The following is a 17161-nucleotide window of genomic DNA, read 5'->3' as shown; positions in this document are numbered from 1 at the left end:
CACCTCACCCCGCCCTTCCATTCAAAAAACGAACATGTGTTTTATATATATTGTAGGTAATATTAACTAAACCTACTTATCTGATGCCGCTGTTGCCAGGATCAGGATTCGATCAAATGTGCTCCTAACCGATCTTAGGACTGTGTTAAGCGTTTCCGCCAAGCAACATTCGTCTCACATCAATGTCTTGTTGAGAATATCTTTATCATTATGAGGACTGTTATTATTAACTAGATGGTCAGTGCATCGATTTCGAAAAATACGGGTACAAAACGTTTTGAAATATCGTTGATTGAATCAACGTTACGGATATACTCAATTACTTAACTTCTATATTGCGCTCACGACCTGTTGTAGTACATAACCTGATATATGGTTCGCCCTTGCAGGATAAACAAGAAGCCTTTCACCAATATCCTATGTATTTTAGCCTTTTTTCACTGAAAAAAACACCTTCTAGTAACAGTTTTATATTTTTCTTGTTTTAAACAATACACGTACAAGTGACGTAGTCTGAGTTCGGTTTTTGTTTAGCTTCGCACTGATTTAGCTTTATTGAAGTACTGTTATGTGTTTGATTAATTAACATTAGGCTTAAAAAGCTGAAGCTAGATCAAGGCATACGTCCTCGCTCAGGATGAGTACACACGTAAGACTTGAAGCGGCGCTTTCCCTGTTCGCCATCAAAGAGACTCAGCTACTCAAGCTTGGCTTACGTTGTTATTTAGATACACAAAAAATGACTAAACCCATCAGTATTGCTCATATCGTATTAGTTTTGTTTTTTTTTTTTTAGCAGCAAGAAAAGGAAGCAGAAACAAACTTGAAAGCGTAAAGTTAGATGAAGATTCAGATCGTTTCAGTCTATAACGGTTTCCATCACCTACTAAAAGCCTTACGACCTCTAGCAGATATATAAACGTCTGAATATTTGAAGCGGGACATTTACGGATTTATAGCACAACCGCTTAGCCCATATGGATCTTTGTGGACATCTTTGGCAACGACTCGTCAAAAGCTGAAAAATTTTATCACTGTTGTCATCTTCGGTTTACCGTAGCGTTATCTTCAATCGCATTATTAATAGTGGCCCATGTGGCCAACAATAAATTGAAAATATTAAATTTCCGTTTTGATCCTCTTTAATACGTGACTGCATAAACGAGTGCTGAGTCTCTGTTGCCGATACAGATCATCCAACTGCTCCTAAGCTGACGCGTTTCAACAGTCTTCATAGGACCTAACATCATTCCGTCGCAAAATTGAGTTTGTTGCGTATTGATATGCCCCTTTATACCCCCAGCCCACCGCACTTCGTTCCTATCAGCACCTGTGAGCACTCGTCAGTGTATACCCGAACTTGTAAATTTCTTCTTAATCATCTTAGCTTATCGCATAAAACTAGCCCACGCCTTACGGCTACCACAACGACTGGTTTTGGTAGCACGATTTTTTTTGATAGCATATGGAGATTACGAAGCAGATGCGTTTTAGCTTGACAGCAGACTATAGCTAAAACTAAGTTCTCTAGCTAAGTTCTCCAGGTATCTTCGTTCAAAGGACGATCCGATCAGAGCGCTATGCAGGCTTGCTGCAAACTCCTACACGTTCAGTGGACAACAATTACTAATGAATACTTACGTCCAGAGAATATTGCGGCCATTATGATACACATTTAGAGATAAGCGTGTAGCATATTTTCACATTAGCTGTTCCTATCGTGTGCCGACGACAAAAAATAGGCATTATGTTGGCCAAATGACGTGGAGGCAGACAGTAGGTACGTGTAGTCTGTTTTGTTCTTGCGTGACAGACTTCTCGTTCACACCTTTCTGTTACAGAATACGTCAAAACGTATCGTCGTCGTAATAAGCGCTGTCTGCCGCCGTGGCAGCCATTTAGTGCAACATACGTTTCGTACAAACTATCATTTGAGCCCTATGAAGCACCACAGGTCAGAGTGCTTATGTGTATATGATCAATCAACTAAACATGTTATAACTATATTTATAACGACTGCGTGCCTTTGTAATAATCTATTTAATAGTGATTCGATTGTTCCTACTTTCTAGCAGATCTTGACCATGTGTTTCGGACAAAGCTATAAAATTTTGGTGTTTTTTTGTCGCTGATTTGGCCGAAACAAAGCTATTGATGTCTGCCGGTGCTTAGATTATACTCAAGTAAATTACTATTTAGCCTAAAATGGGTGACAGTAATTGCGCACGTCTACAGAATGTTAAATTAACTTGGAACAAAGCTATTAGGATCATTGGCGCCCGGAGCGGGTTGCTCCCGTGTGCTGATTCAATGCTAAGGATTTACAGCATCGACGTGATCAGGTTCTTACGGCCATTAAAACTTCAAAACCCATATAAAACAGTTGCTATTACGGCTAAATCATTCAGTTTACGAAAGAGATCCTCGACGCGATCCTTCAAAATAGCCTTCTCCGTTGAAGTCTTGTTTTATCAGCGAAACAAACTTTAAGGACGAATGGAAAGCTGAAATCAGGGATGATTGACGTATTGACCTGATTTTCTTTAGCATACTTCTGTATTAAGGATTGGCGTGGCATAGTAGCTACGGGAAGAAGTCGCCACGGTAAAATCAAAATCTCATGCTACCAAGACCTTGGTCCGTGTCGGTTAATGCGTGATAATGATATGTAACAAAATACGGCCATATAAAATAAGGAAACATTTGCCCACGTTTATGTGCTTTAAGTATCTAATTATCCGAGTAGCCGGCAAAACACGTGCCACATACTAATAATAATTAAGAGTAGACTTAGCCGTTCGATACGACAGATTGAATCTATCCTATATTATTCGGCTACAAATAATAATAAGATCAAGGATCGTTGCCCAGTAATGCTTGTCCCGGGCTTATGGGTATCTGAATAGGCTTGCTTACCTCGGACCGAACGAATCCTTTAATAGCTAAACCTCCATTATTATTAATCTCAATATAGGAATCCATCTTGCCCAAATATACCAGAGCGTTGATCAACCTCTCGTCATGTGTTATTGACTGTACCTCTATTTGATTGCTGCTCAAATGGGCATAATAAATACACAAGTAGAATCATATTCTTCTATGTTCTACTAATCTAATGTAGGCATGTAAGAGCTGGCAGGGCTATATGAAACGGGAACTACATACAGCAGAATGAGGTGGGGCTATATGAACCACTGTACTTCGAGCGCAAATGAAGCTCGAAAAACTATTGATGCTATTTTGCAAAAAAAAAATCCGAAAAACTTAATGGTTTCAAAGCACAAGTCAGAGTTTAGGTACCTGTATACGCAAATATATGCCCAGCGGAACTAAAACTTGCTATTTGTATTACATATCGTTGTTGTCAGTAACGTGCTATCATAAAGTTGCTTTTGAAAGAGGTCTTGGTGACCTTATCGTGCGGACAAAACAGTATTGTCAAAGTACGGGCATTATTAAGAGTAGTCATGTTCATAGATCAAAATTTATACCGGAATCATGCATAATCACGTTAGCTATACAGGCTTCGATACAACTACATGGACTTTGAAGAATCATGCCCAGATTGGCATTGTTTCATGGGCCCAGGCTATTCAAAAGTCTGCTGCATACTGCACAGCAGAACATAATTTTACACCTGTCTCCTAACTTGGCAATGAATTTTTATGAAGCATCGACTTTTCTAAGCATAGACACATCCCCTTTTAAGAAGACAAGCATTTTCTCTCTACTTGTGTTAAATAACTGACTTAATCATTAATGAACTATACGGCCTCACGTTGGCCCGTACAGCCCCCATGTTGAGGGGCTATACAGACCGACGACATAGCTGTCTTCAATGGGTATTTGCCATTCGGCCGTGTAATACGGGAGCCTTTGACGGATATAATGGAATATTGTTTGTCTTGCCCGTAACACTGCTTGTTTTGAACGATAGTGTTTTTCTGTTTGCCCACATAGCGCAGCCCCCCTTCATACAAGGCATGTAAGAATAAATTAAACGTAAAATTTCACGTTGATTGAAATTGAATGATAAAAGTAATGGTTTATGCAGCGTTGTACGGAACAGTGCAAGCACAACTCGACTATTGCCTATTAATATTCTAGATTTGAGTCGATTTGCGCCACGTAATAGGCTATTGGACCTTTTCGGGTTATTAGCGAAGGGCCTAAAATCAAAGTGGCCAAGCCTACAATACAGTGTAGCCGCCTTAAAGAAACAGTTCCCTTTCTTTTTTTTTTCCTCTTATTTCGAACAATCATCTTAGCTTTTATCGTCTGCCAAGAACAAGGTAAATGATCGGCAAGACGGAACCAATAAAGATCATCGGATATTGAAAGCATGATTGCCATGTATGAATAAAAACAATTAGTCTTCATTAATATACTTAGTTTAACAAGATGTCAAAGCTGGAATTTTTCTACTTAATTAAATATTCTTCTAGCGTGCCACGTACAGCCACAGCCTAACTCTATGCGAAATAATCGATTTGAAAAGATGGAAGCTGATTCTCTCCGACCCAAGGGCAGCTAAGTAGAAGATGCAGAATTCGAAATAAGGCTTTAGTGGATTTAGACGAGCCGCGGATACACACTTGCCAAAGGACATATATGCACTCTGCACAATTTAGTAGGTCTATTCATTATAGAGCTTCTACCGATTTAGATCACCTCATGCATGCTCCCAACAGAGGAGAACGACCCTAAATATAGCGATGATGTCCACTGCGTTTAACCAACCAGTAAAGTGCACGGCCCCTTGTTAATTGTATTGTATTGTATTGGATTAGACTAGCATTAGTAGCAGCTATTCAGGTACAGAGGGTTTCTATGAACGGCACATCGGCCGGCCTGATATGTTAGACAAATTCATTTTACAAACATTAGTCGACCTGGTCGTCTCACCTCTGCGACGTTGCCTGGAATTATCGAGTTACGAGTGGAAGCTGAACAGTGTGCAGGCACACAGTTACATCTAACTGACCCTACGAAACTCGTGTTTTCAAGCTGAAAATAAAGCAGGTCAACAGGTAAGATACTATATTTCGTCGCAACTGATTGTGCTTTACCGGATCGCCTAATCACAATGGGCCGCACGACGTAACAAAATTTCAATTGCCAGCCTATAAAAAGCCTTGCAGTCCCTGTTAGCAAGTATCTAAGTTTGCATAGTGGACAAACGCGCCTACTAATATGCTACTCTCTACGATGGCCCCAAATTTGCCGCTGTGAATTCTTACTTTACTATCTGTACCCTTACTCCTTTGGGGCTGCTAGAAACTAGCGCCGTCCAGAGACATTAACTTTGCCTCGGAGCATCTGTATTATGTGCATACGGACCAATATGTCCTGCTGCTTTTTTAGTCAGCAGTAGCAGCATCGACGTCACGGCAGCCAACGACGCACTCATAGAAGCATCGGTGGCAGCTACAGCGACTATAGATGCTGTGCCCAGGCTCCCCAGCATTGGCCTTATTTTCTACAGGATACTATAGTCATAGCAACGGTTTAGCAGCAGCGACAGCAGCCATTACAATGGCAACAGCAGCACGAGCAGCGTTTGACCCATACAGGCTATCCGCTACTTCGTAGGTAGTACCGTCCGGCGTCGTAGCTAACAAAAGATACTGCCAACTCAGCGGGGCCCATATATCATTGTCACTCTGGTCGAGTAAGGTTGAGGCATAATACATCCAGTTCATCTGAACGTATCCTGTCTTATACAAGCCGACTGGCACAGCACCAGGCCCGTAGACACCCGGACGTAACACCGATGTCAAAACGACGCATATATATATATATATATATATACACATACGGCTACACGAACGCACGAAGGATAGCTTCTCATATATATTTCCATTATAGTACGAAGTAACGACGCCGCACCAAAGTCACCTTCGTGTAAAAGTGGTACTTTCCGTTAGTTAGAGGATCGAACTGACTGCACATGATCGAGGCGATACGACGTTTTGGTACGGAGACATCTCCTGAAAAGTCATTGTCTTCTACGCATCAATCCTATGATTGCGTAAATGATGTAAGCTCGGCTGGCAGCAGCATCGAATGGAAGAATAGTATGTGGGTCACTAAATCGCGTTAGGTGAAGCAAGTTGTGCCCCGATCACTCTGTGATCCGATCAGCGACTGATCAGAAAAGCTTACTATCATCACGTGACTGTTTTTTATAGGTATTTATGCATATTTTAAACTTTGAAGAAGCACAACGATCGCATGGATGGAATTTCATATCGCTGCTAATTAGCATCAAGTACCCACCTTCGTACTATCGTCGGGTCATTCATGTAAATAGTTCTCGATGGGAACCTCTGGCAGTGAGAATAGAGACACAGTATGATCGATTCATGCACAATTTGTCCTCCAGTACCTGTTTTGTTTTATTACCTACTTTAAAAGGCTATTCAACATCAGGTGAGACCTGTAGAGGTAAATCTACCTATGACTATTTTCTGACTGTCAGCTGGTCCCAAATGAACTATAAAAAAGAACGATACGTAGGTCGACATCGATTTCAGTTGGCACTGTTCGGCTATGAAACACATATTGGCTTGTCTTTGGCCGTAGTTGCCATTGATCATGAACGGCCAAAACGTTCACGCACCCGAAAGATGCTAGTAAGAGCGGAACTCGGTTGTTTAGTTAGAAAAAATTATCATCTCTGGCTTCAAACTTTCACATGCGACACTAAAATACAATGCATAGTAAAGGAGGTTCTATACGATATAAATCGCTTCTTCAATACTTCGTATCCGCACACCTCGATAATGTTTCTTGTCGCTGTCGGCGTTAGCGAAATCACTATCCGCATCGTTGTCGTTGTCCCGGTTTCTCATGGCTCCTTTGAATCGTCCTATTTCTGTACCTAAGAGTCAAATTTCCTTCCTTCCTTCCTTCCCACACAATTTCGCACGCTAGAGAAAGGATATTTATATAGCCCTCCACTGATGCTGCACTTTCTGGCCAAAGCCTCCAGCGAAAGCTTTGACCAGCTAGATATACATCGTCTCCTGACACACAGCGGCCCGCACGCTGAACGGCGAATGCGACGCCAAAGCGGCAGCGACCAGCGTTAAGGTAGGAGAAGGGACAGGGCGTTTTTTTCGTGGATGTAAATTGATCCGTTTGTGTGTTTGTCGAGCTCAGGGCTGACTCGCAATTCGGTGCCTCCCATTTACCCGGCCAGCTAGCGTCCCGCCTAGCAGTTCGGTCCTTCCATTGTTCAGCGATCGAAGGCAAAACGCAGCCTGTACTGCTGTTCTACACCCCCACACCCTACACACGCACATTCAAATTTTTCCCAACCACATGAATGGGCCCCTGCTGAACCTGAATCTTGCACCACGCGATTTGTGCTAACTATCGCGGCAAAAAGGAGAGCGCTCAAGCTTCCTTAGCTACTTGACCATTTTCAATATGTGCATACCCAACGTGTTGAACGCTCAACGCTCAACATTCAACATTGAACCGAATATAAATCTTGAAATCATCGAACCGTAAGGCGCGGCACCAAAACGCCAGTGAGGACGGAATTTAAAGGCGTTTTATGCTAAGCTGCCCGTTGACTGGGCAGTCGGGCGGCCAATTGTCGCCGTGTAGATCCGTCGACGGACGTGAGCTAGGATCTTATCAGATGTCGTTGAGATTGTCATATGTTCTCCTAAAATTCAAATCATCGCTCGTAGTTCGCCTTTATCCGCAACCCTTCGTGTCCACATCGAGGGCACGCTTTCAAAATCGGAAAAGAGAGGAAAGACAATAGGCCCGGCCTCAGGTTAAAGTCGACTCACCCAGGAGCTTTGTCCAGGACTCATTAGCTTTTCGCTTTAGAAATCGAATCAGCTTTACCATATTTAATGGACAATAGAGGCGGTTCGCAACACGGATTGTTGTGGTGTGGTTTAGACAAGTATATAACCTACGTACGTAAGGCTAGAAGTTCGAATCCCAACAGTGAGCTTAAATATATAAACCAGCTAACTTATCTCGCTTGTGGTCGATCCCGATGCATTATATATATACATATGATGTGAAAAAACTTCCAGGACCAGTACAGATGAGACACTGCAAAAGTCTACTAGGCCTGTTTCATATTATTAGATCGACCAAGTAATCTATTCAGGTTTCCTTAAATTTTTCCCCACATTGCTAAAGACCATAACGTACACAAGTGGCGTACATCACTGGTGTACACTCCTGGAAGCAGGCGCATCATGTATCACCTGTTTGCTTCTTACTGTCGATTTGCCATTTTCTGTCGGCCTAAAAGCGAAGACGACCCGTTTCTATATCAGCTAAAACATCGCTCCTTTCAGCATCTAAGGCGCAGATCTCACATAGGGTTTCCCGTTTGGGTGCCACTTGCGGTGCCTATAACGCACAAAGAAAACGAATTTTTGTAGTCAGAGGTTTATGTACGAGCCGAGTATCTGACGAAGGACATTTTGCTTCCGAATATTGCGTTAGAACTTCAGACGAGTGTGACCTGGACCAGCTTTTCCGGCACGAAAGGGCTGGACGAATCTACAACGTCATTCTACAACGATTCCCACAACTATTTCTGTCTAGACTTAACAAAAGGTTAGCGGGTATAGCACTGAAAGGCCCCTTGTTGTACCGAATTGCAAAAAATACCGCACATATCTTGCGTTTTACCGCTCAAACCATTCTACAGCATAAATGATACATTTGTTTGATCACGTGTAAGTGAGTAGAATGATAATTTCAGTTTGATCATTCATCATCTGATCTACGCAGATGCATCTAAGACTGAGGATAAGTGGAAATATTCTTGGCTATAGCGGTCAGGACCACACTGATACCTCGGTATTTAAATATTGCCCTTAATCGACGATCCTGCAAACAAGATCCTACAGGAGGAAACTACAGAGACTCGCGTACATTTTAAACCAATTATAAATTAGCACGTAGTATTTAGACAGGTTTTATTGTCTATTATAACTCGAATTGGACCTGCGACGTTCTTGCAAGCAAAAAACTGTATACGAGCGTACCATTTGTATTCAAAATACACTTGGCATGTTGAAGTAAAAATGAAATCAATAGAATTATGCATTGCAAGTCTCCTGTGTGAAATCACGACGTATACATATATAAAAGGCCATACCCTTTTCTAATATGTGATAGTTGCCTGTCGAACCGTTCACTTGTCCACTTAATGCGTTTTTTTGCGAGCTTTCTCGCGCTTTCCCGAAGAACACGAGGCGCCTGAGGTTAGGATTTCTACTAAGCGAGCTTGAATTAGCCGGGCTGCTGCCGCTAGATCTCGAAGCTAGTATGGAGTGCATGGTTGGCTTACGTACATTATACCTGATATAGTCCGCTCTTGGATAAAAAAAGATATGAACGGCCTTTTACTACTGCACTGCTGGCCGGCCTTTGCAAGGCGCTAGCTATCGCAGCAGCAGCTCCGTAGAGTACAACCTGACCTTCAATGCCGCTACATTCTTCTTACCAAAAACGCGGCTCTACATTTTTGCGCGTAAGGCCGCACTCATCTAGCGGCCTCTAACACTCCCCTTGGGTGGAGTAAATGGAGAATCTCCCGTTTCTTTCCCGAACGACAAAGGTCTGAACATTGTTGCCGCAGTTGGCAGAGTCTGGCCAGCCGGGCATTACACGTCCCACCAATACTACTCGACGGACGGAGCTAGTGACGGCGCAGGCGACAGGGTGCCCGTGTGCGATTATCATTTATGAAGCTCAGCTTTACAGCTGTTGGTTAGTTGTACTGGCCAGACTGACGCTTACATATAAGGATATATCCAAAACAAACACTAGTCGGCTGCAGCTTTATTTGTTCGTGATAATCCCGCTGCTCGCTTATGGTAGGAAAACATCGGTCCCTACCCCCTAGACAGTTCCGCGCGTCGATTTCAAATGGCGATTTGTTTCACAATCGGATAGACTGGCCGCGTAGAATTGGTTATTTTGGTAATCTTAGAACGTTGAATGAATTTTAAACTTAAGTTTTCGAGAAAATTCAAAATGATTACCCATCTCGTAATTAGTCCTCGTATTGATAGACTAAAATTAGTGACTTTAAGGGAAACATCTATGACTAATAATAGCTTACAACTGCTACTTATTTATTTAGTCGCCTTTATTTGCGATTCTATAGCGTTTTAGCCGCACAGAGTTGATCAAAATTGTGTATCTCAAGAGTTCTCTGAGTAAGCACGAGGACACAGTGACTTTATATATATATATATATATATATATATATATATATATACGTATATAAACTTTGCCTAGATAAACTTGACACATGAGTCTCGTTGAAGGTATCCCAAAGGATCTTGACTCAAATATATGCGTGGGCAAGCCGCCAGCTAAAATTTTAAATCCTTATAACATATCGCAGTAGGCACGCAGTCGTGTTAAGCGTGGATGCTTGTTAAGGCCGGGAATCCAGTCTAGTTAATATTAATGCGATTAAATGGAGGCGCTGGAGGTACTGCGAGGCGACTGGTTAGGTGATCGAAACATTTTATTTGCGTAAGGCTTTGAACTAGGTCGAGCACGAGGTGTGAGCCGGCATGGCCTTTTAAAAATTTGATACTCAATCTGTCGGACGGATGTACAGATAGATGCAGTTGAGCATCATGATTTATTATTGTATATGTAAAAAAATTTTATCACAAATACACACATATAGCGGAAGTTACAGGCTAATTCAGGCCTACGCGACCCACGATTGATCGGATAGAAAATAACTTCAAAACGGATGGCACCGCTCAGGACGCTCATGGGCAACGTTCCGGAAGACCGAAAGCATCACCAGATATTGCCGGCCGAGAATAAGAACTGTAAGATTATCGTAAAACGTCCTGAAATCCGCTTGGCATCAGCGTTGATTGACATAATTACACCTTTTGCGAATCTTGCGCAGGGATAACGACTAAATTTATCAGGAGTTACGACGTGATACAGTATTTCAGGCAACGAATATGTTGGGCCACTCTTTTTCGATAGAACAGTGACTGATGGTAACTGCTTGAATTTACTGCCAGAATCGGCTTTACGACACACTCATTTGGACCTCCGTGAATTTAATTTCCGAAAGGATGGAAAATATTACCGTAATGTAAGAGCCAAACATATAAATTAAACAAAGAAGTCCTATACTTTATGCCCCCTGTCCGTTTCCCAGGCGTGCGCCGATAGACTTTTCTTGTGGGAATATTTTAAGATACAGCCGACACTCGAATATATAATACTTAGGTCCGTAAGATTGCTAGGTAAGAAAATGTAAAGTTACTAAATGACTTTATTTAGAAGTATAAGTAGATATTAGGCAACAACGATTAGCTTGAAAAGTGACCGAAAAACTAAACACTGCTGTATAGCAGTATCTGATATCGCGCCCTGACTTAAGTAAGAACGTATTACAGATAAATATGCAAAGCATTTGTCGCACGAAGAATCGCGTCTATGGCTGAGTATTTCCACTACGTCAATTAGCGTCCATGGAAAAAGATACGACGAAAGTTCCCTGGAAAAGAGAGGCGCACTTTTATTTCCATTCCCATTAAGCTTTAACAAATCAAACTCCCTAGGGGAACACAGGCGCATTGAAGGACCGACCATCTGGTCCCTACTACAAGTCAAATGGTAGGGTCAGATGTGGGCGATGAAAACGAGTTGGAAACATACGAAGCAAACAGTCTTACTGAATATTCATCAAACTTTAGTGCACGCGAAGCGTCCACTTTTTTATCACGCGGCCAATATATCGTCGCATGTGTACGATCAAACGCTGGAAAGATGTTTCCCTATTAACAGATGTGTATGAATAAGCTGTTGTCCCTACTCGGTATATATGTATACAACTGCTATAACACTTCAGTAATATTGAATCAGTTGCATTAAACAGCACGTAACAACAAGCCTGGTTCGAACACTGACAGGTCGTGCTCGCTTGTCTATTAGGAATTGAACCCCACCCTAAGTGGTAGTAAAAGTCCAAGTAACGAAAGCGTGGAGGAGGCGGGTGCAGTTGTCCAATGGTAAATTGATGTGGGCAAAACGGGAAGCACTGCGGTATTCGCTGATGCTGACACAGCTCTAAGGTAAAAGGAACCCAAATGCTCTTAGATAGCGAAAGACAATATCGAAGATAAATAGTCTCTTGACGCTCATTGCCACGCGCACATAGAGACTCGGAAGCACATCTGCACTAGAAAAGCAAGTGTCTTATGTCACACGGATCGATGTCTCTGAGCCCGCTATCCGATGGGAAAAGAGCTACATCTAACACCTGTTGTATGCCCCTGTGCCTGCCAACTACACCGGACTACATTTAGCGAACGGACCAAGACTTGTCCTAAAATGATGAGGCACGCACAGTATATTGTACAATGCTGCACAAACGTCAGGACAAGTTTGGTCACTAATTTTCTCATTGTTCCTTCTAAGTATCAGGTGTAATTCACGTTTGACTAGTATATTTATTCATCTAAGCCAATTATTTTATCTCTCCAGGTAGTATTTCAATAATAAAATGAATAAGTTTATTTTAGTTACTTGATTGTTTATTAAGCTGTTACGTGCTAGAACCTAGGATTTCGATGTGCTAGCAGAATGTGGAAATGGTGTCGCAATATGCAAAACTGTTACCATATCACTGACGTTTGCTACAACAGGATAACAGTAAAATAATCACTTAGTTGTTCCCCAGTCCTGAATTCCCGACGACCTGATTCGGATCCTCGGCAATACGGCGTACTCTTATCTTTCTCAAAAGTTACGTTAGCATAAACTTTGTGGGAGGCGACGTCTGTCCTATGCTATGCCTGAAGAAAGCTAGCACATCAAGCACCAGCGATACCGGCACAGCTTCTGTACCGAGCGCAGCATGTCGGCCTGGCCGGCTTGCAGGCAGTAAGGCACATTTTGCATATCTGCGAGCCGTAAGATTGAAGCTTTACTTTTACGTTCTGGCCTGACTTCGCCCCTGCACGCTCTTTCCGGACAAGTGTAACACACCCCACTTGCTCACTCACTCCTTCAAACCTAAAAAGCATCCACAGTTCCACCACTGCGCCCATTTTAGATGTGTATATATATGAAATGGCGCAGTTATCATAGCTGTAGACATCATGGCGACTATGGAGTCAATTCTTACCTTCATTATCTCGCGCATATGCCTTTATTTCTGCCTGTTAGAAATACGATTCTAAAACTTATTTTCAAGTTTCATTGCGCTTTAAGACACTATTCGCACATTAGCATTGTCACACAGAGAAGAATCTTGTAGAGTCCGTTCTCATATTTAGCTTACACTGTCACCGCAAAGAAGACCTGTTATCAGGAGCAGATATCGAGGGATTTTTAACGAAGGGGGAATTTTCCGCCGAATCCCCCAAGGGGCTCGCCTGACGTATAGAAGAGCAAGCCTAACATACAGCGAATATAGTACAGGATGTACACCGAATAAATGTGACAGGTTAAGATGTTCCTTAGTAGTAAAAATTTTGCTCGATTCCATTTGGCAAGCAGTGTCCCTATACTCGTGCTGTTTCGAGAGCTGTGAGCATGGTGGAAGCAGGTGACGATGTAAATCGGAAAGAGTGGAACCTTTCACTTTGCAATAACCGGGGAAATATTTAATGAATGTTAATGTACGCTACCGCCGCTCAGATATCGGCATCTGCGAACTCCAGAAATGGGTCTAGCTTATGTTGTTCCTGCATTCATATATATATATATATGAACATTTCGCTAAAAAAAGCTCATCTACCATTGAAAGCTATATTTGATTGAGCAATATAGAAAACAACAATATATAATTTATTGTCTTTTTCTTCAATGACTGCTGCTACAGTCTATAATTAAAGCTACTGTACAACAGTATGTTGAAATAGCTGATTTGGATATGTCATAGGTTCTCACTCACTCACTCCGTAATTGCAATTTGTATTTGGTGTAATTAAAAAAGGATTTAAAAAAACTCAGCTGTTCTCCACGACATAATAATGTGATTTAGAAACTGCATGAGTAAAGCTGAGATTGGATAGATACGCTCATAAAAAATATATATAATATATCTCGAAATTGCTAATTCCACTAAAACAAAGGGCTAGAAATTAGCGGGCAGTGCGAAGATAATTTCAATCGGAACGAGATGTAACAGGCAGTCATGTATTGTTGTCGTCAGCTACTACTGTTGCAGGAGTTCCGAGGTGTGTAGCCTTGTCCACTTCCTAAAAGGACTCGATTTACCATAAACTGAACCCTTTTTATCTGGCACCCTCCTCTGAGCAGTTATGTCCTGCAGCAGCAGCAGCAGCAGCCTGTTCAAAAATAACTATAACGATAATAATAATAATATACTCTAAATGTCTGTAGTATCGTAATTTGTCTGCCTATTCAAGGGTCATTCGTCCTGGTATGCGCTGAACACACAATACGCAGTGTCTTCGATAGGATCATAAATCACGGAGAACGAATCCTATATGAGGAACAGCGTTTTCTGCATAGAACTTGCCTTATTATTAAGTCCTTATAGGTATTTAATGAATACATTTGTACCTTCTATTTTCGCAGTCCTGCATTCGTTGTTTCTTCCGAACTACAAAATATACTAGTTATCTATTCACTTGACGTTTGAAAAGGGTCTCTTACCAAAAACAATTGGAACATCATCATTGGACCTGTGAGCAGTCTGTTGCCATTAAACCATATGGAGAAAGCATAGGCAAGACACGGTAGACACGTCCTAATGTGGCCTGTGTATTTCGCTTATTCAGTTGCTGTTTTCGCCATATATATATATATATATATATGGATAAAAACATCGCATTATACGGCCACTGGCCAAGCACGTGTGTTGTCGATCAAGTTAAATAAGATATATAATAACAGCTATATATAACAGCTGAACGATATGCTGATCGTCGTTTGCCTACACCCATAGAAAAGGAATGACGCAGGCGTTTGCTTGCCATATATTCTTGATAATCTTTGAGTCTCGTACAGGCTCACTGAAGTATTTTGTTTTGTAAGAAGCAGACTCCGGTGCGATCGACCTAAATTTACCTGTTTTTTGCCTGCCTTTTATTCACCATAGCGTGAGCTATCCGTTAGATTTACCTACCTGTTGCTTTTGTGAAGCCACAGGGTTTTAGCTGACCCCTAGACTACGAATCATTCGCCTTAAAAGCACAATCGTCGATTTTTCCTTAGCGATATTCGGGGCAAAGGGGCCGATAGAGGGCACTCTCAAAACATAACTACTAAATGATGGACATTCCTTTTGGTGCGGGCAGGTACGGAACCTTACACTCATTTAACTTACTTCTATAATTTAAACTGTATTTTGACGGATGCAGGTTAGCGTATTCTATTCATGGAATACAAAACTGTAACCGCGCGTATTATCCGTATAGTAAAATGTCGTGGACACTTTATTCGGTGAGAACTGCGACGCCATCGGTGACATGTGCTTTGCGAAATATCATTTGCCTGTCAACTTTAGTTGACAAAGCTACTTTTCAAAAATATACTTGAATTTCATATCAATTTATGCTAGCCGACTTGGGGACCTAGATCTATGGAGCAGCTAAGGATAAGCCCGTTGAAATCCTCACTTGGGACGAGCTACCGGCGAGTCGCTACGCGGTGCGCCGTTTCAAAATAAAGCGAGACTTGTCGTTGATTGTTTTAGTTAGAAACGGAGAAAAAACGGAGTTAAACTTAAAGCAGAACATCGAAATGCCCTAAAAACAGCAGCGACAGTATCAACTGGGTTTCCTTTGGGGTTTCTCTTCTAGTCCTGCTGTATCGAACTGTATGGTTCAGCTTAGAGGCGATATTATACATAGCATTGCATATTAGGATCGATAGTGGCATTTATATTACACTTGTGTATCTCATGAGAAAAGATATATCGCTGGTTAATAATTTCGTGGTATCATGTTGAGTTTTTTAGCAGGCATTTTGTCCTTGGTTAAGGCAAATGAATCTCTAGTTGTGCCCTGTCGGCTAAGGACAGCCATTCCATCTAGTCTGAAGTATACAGCTTGAAACTTTCATCAAATCTATAATTTATGCAGAAATCTAGTTTTTTAAAATTAATTTTTTTAAAATGTGCTTTTGGCTTTAACGCTGATGTTCTCTTGTGCAACCGCAATCGATATATGAAGCGTGATTTACCTAAAACAAGCTCTCCAGCTATCGCGCACTCTTTTCGATGTCGGAAGGGTTCGAGTCTTCCTTGCGTTGACACAAGATGTCAGAATTAGAGACTAGAAGCTTTTAGCAGAAACCTGACATCTTCCTCTCAACTGATCGCACGTGTGTCATTGTCCCGATGGATACCTGTTTGATGTAAGATAAAAGCCGAAAGGTCTTCAAATTTTGCCAGACTCCGCTTTTACACTCGGATAGAATACAAGAAGGTACCGAGATAACAATTCTTTACAGATCAGTGCACTGATATATAAGTAACAATTACTTGACAAGCATTCACGATCGAGTAGGCATAGATGGTTATGATTATATTCATCAAACCGCTCTCGAGTGGACACCGAAAGATGAGTACTATTAAAAACACGACTTCACTACCTAATTAACTTGTGAAAAAACGGAAGTTTAGCTTGTCAAACGCAGTTTCGCGTGCTACAAGCTTAAAGGTTATTATTGTTATTATTTTGAGATCTAAATTGGGCCTCGTTTCTTTCTGACCGTTTCGATAACAGAAGAAGACAAACTGGTAAGGGAAGGCGGAAGTCGGTTTAATATATGGTTTCCTATCAAAATCGAGTAGGCATAGATGGTTATGATTATGTTCATCAAGCCCTTTTTTCCGCTGTTGTGTCTCTCTAGTTAGTAGGCGAACATGTTATTACTACTGACACCATCGCGAGGGGAAATTATTATAATTATTCTAAATATAAACATAATATAGTATCTCAGATTATCCTAAAGGACACAAGTACATTCTAGTTAATCATTCACTATGAAGACAAAACAAAGGGCTGTGTTGGTTCGTCACTACATGGAATCTAAGATAATGATGGGAGAAGTGGAATATGTATGCATTGTTGTTTTTTTTTTTTTGTATTTATTGTCCTAATATATGAAGCTTCATATGACTAACTGATCTTAGTGACTTGATCGA

The sequence above is a fragment of the Varroa destructor genome, unplaced genomic scaffold (genome assembly GCF_002443255.2).
Source record: "Varroa destructor unplaced genomic scaffold, Vdes_3.0 BEIS01000006.1, whole genome shotgun sequence".
In the NCBI taxonomy this organism is placed as follows: Eukaryota; Metazoa; Arthropoda; class Arachnida; order Mesostigmata; family Varroidae; genus Varroa; species Varroa destructor.
The sequence above is the reverse complement of the archived record's forward strand: the minus strand, read 5'-3'. Positions refer to the sequence as shown.